This window comes from Nicotiana attenuata, unplaced genomic scaffold (assembly GCF_001879085.1).
Source record: "Nicotiana attenuata strain UT unplaced genomic scaffold, NIATTr2, whole genome shotgun sequence".
NCBI classification, from domain to species: domain Eukaryota; kingdom Viridiplantae; phylum Streptophyta; class Magnoliopsida; order Solanales; family Solanaceae; genus Nicotiana; species Nicotiana attenuata.
In genome coordinates, this window is record NW_017670361.1 from 774626 (window position 1) to 780312 (window position 5687).

Sequence of the window (5687 nt, forward strand, 5' to 3'; positions counted from 1 at the left end):
GACGTGGGATCACCCCCGGGTGCGTGCATGGTAAGGTAACACAGCGATTTGATGGTTTTTGGAACAACTCTGGGCACGTTCGAGGACAAACGTATGTTTAAGTGGGGGAGGATGTAATGACCCGACCGGTCGTTTTGAGCTTTTGCACTTCGCTCGCCAGTTCTCGGGCATGACTAGCCCCGTGTGATGTATAATGACTTATGTAAATCGTTGGTTTTGGTTTTCAGGGTAATCGGAATGGATTTGGAAGAATCAGTTCTCAGTTTGAAGCTTTAAAATTTGGAAGGTTGACCAAGTTTTGACTTGTTAGTATATGATCTCGGATTGGAATTTTTATGATTTGGTTAGCTCCGTTAGGTGATTTGGGACTTAGGAGCGTGTTCGGAATGTAGTTTGGAGGTCCGGTGTAGAATTAGGCTTGAATTGGCGAAAGTTAGTTTTTGGCGATTTCCGGTCGGCAGTGGAAAATAGGCTACCTGGGTCGGAATGGAATTCCGGGAGTTGGAGCAGGTTCGTAACATCATTTTGGATATGTGTGCAAATTTTCAGGTCAATCGAATGTGTTTTGGATGGTTTCGGCATCTCTGGTGAAATTTAGAAATTTCAAAGTTCATAGGCTTGAATTCGATGTGATTTTGGTGTTTTTGCATTGTTTTTGGTGTTTCGAGGGCTCGACTAAGTTTGAATAAGATTATGGGATGTATTGGTATGTTCGGTTGAGGTTCCGGAGGCCTCGGGTGAGTTTCGGGTGGTTAACGGATCGATTTTGGTTTGGAAACTTGGCTGTTTTTGCTGGTGTTTTGTTGCAGAGAAATTGTGCATCGCGTTCGCGGGTGGGGTCCCGCATTCGCGGAGGGTTAATTGGGGAGGCTGAGGATTTTTTCTTCGCGTTCATGAAGAGATGGATGCGAACGCGGAGGTTTAGGGAGACAAATTCCGAGACGTGGGCTCGGGGGCCGGGTTTGGCCAATTTCGGGAATTGTGCCTAATTTTGATAGTTTTCGATTGGGGTTCATCTCCCTAGCATATTTTGATGTTATTGATCTGATTTTTGATAGACTCAGAGCATTTGGGAGCCGATTCGAGGGGCAAGAGCATCGCAAAGTAATTTTTTGGACCGTTTTGAGGTACGTAATGATTGTAAATACTGTTCTGAGGGTATGAAACCCCGGATTTCACATCGTCGTGCTACTTTGAGGTGACGCACACGCTAGATGACGAGCGTGGGATCGTGTACCGTTGGGGATTGTAACTTGGTCCATCCCGTACGACTATTAAGTCACGTATTTTACTTGAAAACTATTTGATATTGTTATATCTTGGAAAATATTATTGTGTTTGGTCTAAATGCCGTGTTTGGGCCTTGTGCCGATTGTTTGGACCCTTAGGGGCTTTTACTACTGTTTTAGCTTACTGTTTTGATATGATGTTTACACTCAGTCATGTTATATTCTTACTGTTTTCATAACTCGATTTTATTCACTCCTTTGATTTCATAAATGATTTTTGAGTCGAGTAATTGTTTTACTGTTGCACGTGTGGCTTGTGAGATTCTGACTGAGTAAGGCCGAGGGCCTGTGTTGTGAGGATACTATGGGATCGGGTTGCGCGCCGCAGCATGTGGTACCAATTGTGATATATGAGAGGCCGAGGGCCAAATTTATTATGCCACGAGGTAGCTTGTGATTGATATGAGGCCGAGAGCCTGTTGATTATGCCACGAGATGGCTTAATATTGTGCTTGGGCCGTAAGGGCCCCCTCCCATAGTCTGTACACCCCCAGTGAGCGCGGGTACCCAGTGTGTGTGATGTGTTGTAGCCCGAGGGGCTGTGGTTGTTTCATATTGAAGCCCGAGGGGCTGTTTATGATCTATGTTGCCCAAGGGGCGGTTCTTGATTCATGTTATGCCCGAAGGGCTGATTACGAGTGATTGTGAGGTAGCCCGAGGGGCTGGTTCTATTGATATTATGCCTGAGGGACGGTTTATGATACATGTTTTGCCCGAGGGGCTGTTTACGTTTCTATCATTTTTACTCACTGTTTTTATCACTCGTTTTGAAACTATTGAAAGTTGTTTAAAAGGGTTTTTACTGAAATTGAGCATGATTTACGGAGTAAATGATTTCTGTACTGTTTTAGAAATGTACTGTATTTGCTGTAGCGTTATGACGTGGCTTACGTGTTTTCTTACTGCTCAGCTTTCATTTACTTTTATTACTTACTGAGTTGGCGTACTCACGTTACTCCCTACACCTTGTGTGAAGATTCAGGTAGTTCTGAACCCGGTAGCGGGTGTTGGTTGCGCAGTATCAGAGTCATTGGAGTTAGCAAGGTAGTTGCCCGACGTTCGCAGCACTGCTTTTCTCTCTCTTGTCTTCCTTAGACTGTATTCAGTATGTTTTTAGACTCTTAGTTGTATTCAAACCTTAGTAGATGCTCGTGACTTGTGACACCCCAATGTCGGGCTTGTGTATTTATTCTGCAATGTTCATTTAGACTTATATTATGAGATATCTAATTAATTAAAGGCTTAAAAATGATTGTTATTGATTAAAGGGTTAAATTCGGGAGTTGTGTCGGCTGGCCTAGTTTCACGATAGGCGCCATCACGACCGGGTCGGTTTTAGGGTGGTGACAAAAATCTAAGAGCTTAACAGTTAAATTTCTTTCTAATATTTTTTGGAATTTGTCCAATGGAAAAGATATCATGTGCAAATCTTCAAATCTTATATCTTATGCAAGATAGAAACTTTGTTTACTGGAAAAGATTGTGCCCATACTTTTAGAATTACTATTTGTAATATTAAAGATTCTATATGGATATTATAAAGGATTAATTTTATAAAGAATGTTCTGATATAAATATGGCTGTTGCTAGGTGTGTACAAAAAAAATCGACAAACCGCACCAACCCGATAATCCAAGTCAAACCGAGAAAAAAACTCGACTATGGTTTGGTTTGATTTGGTTTGGTTGAAAAAAAAACCCGACCATAATTGGTTTGGTTTGGTTTGGTTTTAACTAAAGAAAGTCAAACCGAAACCAAACCAACCCGACATTAAATACATAGAAATTTTGGATATATTTAATATATAAATTATATTTATTGTGATGTAATTTATAAATATTTCTTAAATTTTTTGATAATTTTGTCTTTTAAGGTATTACTTCAAGGTTGGACTTAGAACTTTTGAATGTTCCAATAAGTTTTATAGTCATTAATATTAGTAAATTAAATAATGCTAACAAAAGGCCAAACCAAAATCAATTCAATACTAATGCTAACAAAAGACATTCAATTCAATACTACGAACGGGAATGTATTGAATATCTATTTTTTGTATTGCAATAATTTAGATAAAAATGCATAACCTATTTTTATTTTTTCTTTAGTGTTTAGTCACGTAATTGATACTCCCTTATTAGTCTACTTATTTTAGCATGACTTAGTACTTTTAGATTATGTTTATTTTTATTATGACTTTTTAATTAGCAATATTTATATTACATAATTTTATTGTCTTTATTGTTGAATATTTTAGGATAATTCCATGACACATCTCATATTTTGTATTATTTTCTTGGAAAATATTTTATATAGTTGTATCTTACTAGGATTAAAGAAATATTTTGAGCACAAGTTATATATTTTGTTCTACGAAGATTTTACCGGAAAAAACCCCGAAAAAACCGAATAACTCGAAAACCCGAGAAAACCCGAGATTGAAAAACACGAGTTTTATTAGTTTGGTTTGGTCTTTAGATTTAATAACCCGACACAATTGGTTTGGTTTGGTAATTCTAAAATCCGAATCAACCCGAACTATGTACACCCATAGTTGTTGCTGTTATAGGTAAAAAGCTGTTATAGAGAGGTAAAATATAACTTAAAAAATCGGTTCTGAGAAAAACTTAGCTTTTATTGTGAATAACTGTTATACAGAAATACTGTTATAGATATTAGATAGATCTGCCTGTATATGATATCATTTTAACTTCATTAACTATCGACGCCGCTTGCGCGTGCCCCTGTACTTCTACGTAAAGGTTTATCATTTAAATATGATAATAAAGTTAATACAATTCAGATAATATCAGTCGCTCACGTACTCAAACTGTGTCCTGAAAGGAATATTTTATCAGCGGGAAATTTGCTTGAGAGCTAAATTTAAGGGTACTGATTAAGATTTCAACAACAAGACAAGAGAATAATGTTTGATTCTATGTGGCCGTTTAGATATAGAAGATCCAAATGGCATCAAGCGTGTATTAACTTTTTGTAATACTGCTAGATCAGCACATGCATATAGAGAACCTATATAGGAATTATCAATATAATAACTACTTCTAAACCGATAGGTTGTGCTGTGGAGACCATCATTAGACTTCAGCTTTTCTTTTAAAAAGAAGAGCATCTTCTGATTCTTCGTGTTTTCGACATTTTGATTTGTCACTAGATCTAGTTTGCCTCCATTTGTACCTCAAACAACTAATTGCAAAACATAAAGTTACCGATTTTAATTAGCCTTTCATTTGTTATACACGTACACTTGTGTTATCGCGATATTCTTGAATTAAATAGGCAAACTTCATAAGTTATATATGCCGACTTTGAAAAGGCAAATGCTTCAAATAACATATATACTCCTCCGTCCTAATTTGTTTAATAATATTTGACTGAGCCAAAGTTTCAAGAGAAAGAATATTATAGGCTTAAACATAATATGCTTACTACATTACAGAACTATGCCAATTTGTTTAGTAGAAATTTTTAAATATAGAAATGTATTGTGATGATCTGATAGGTCATCTAGAGTTTTAGAACCTAATTCTGTGTTTCGAAGCCAAAAATATCTCATATTAGCCTTTCTCGATTTGTGCGCGCAGTCCAGGTGTTTTTCCGGAAAGCTTATATGTTAAAAATTGATAAAACATGAAATTTTGCATTAAAAATCCATTTGAGTTGACTTCGGTCAACGTTTTGAGCAAACGGATACGAATCCGTGTTTTGACGGTCCAGGTGAGCAGGTATCATGACTTGAAACTTGGGCGTATGCCCGGAATCGAATTCGGAGGTCTCTAACTCGAGTTATCGTATTTTGTTGAAAAATTGAAATTTGAAGGCTTAATGAATCTAAAAGTTTAACAAATGTTTGACTTTATTGATATCGGGCACGTATTTTGGTTTTGGAATCCGGTATAGGTTCATTACTATATTTATGACTTGTCTGTCAAATTTGGTGAGAAACGGAGTTGGTTTGACGTGATTCGGACGTCCAGTTGTTAAAATAAAAGTTCATGAGTGTTCTTGAAAATTTCATTTGGGTTGGTGTCCGATTCGTAGTACTAAGTGTTATTTTGGCGATTTGATTGCGCGAGCAAGTTCGTATGATACTTTTGGACTTGTGTGCAAGTTTGGTTTGGAGCCTTGAGGGTTCGGGTGAGTTTCGGATAGGCTACGTAGTGGTTTGAACTTAGAAATCACAGCTGGTGTTCTTCAGTTTCTGGTGCAGGCCTCAGACCTCGCAATTGCGAGGTCTGGCTTCGCATCTGCGATATGGCAGAATCTCTGTCAGGTTCGCATTTGCTAGCTACTCCATTGCATTTGCGAAGAGTAGCTGGGCCACCTCAAGTTCGCATTTGCGAACAAGACTTCGCTTTTGCGAAGTGGGACTTGGGTGGGGGG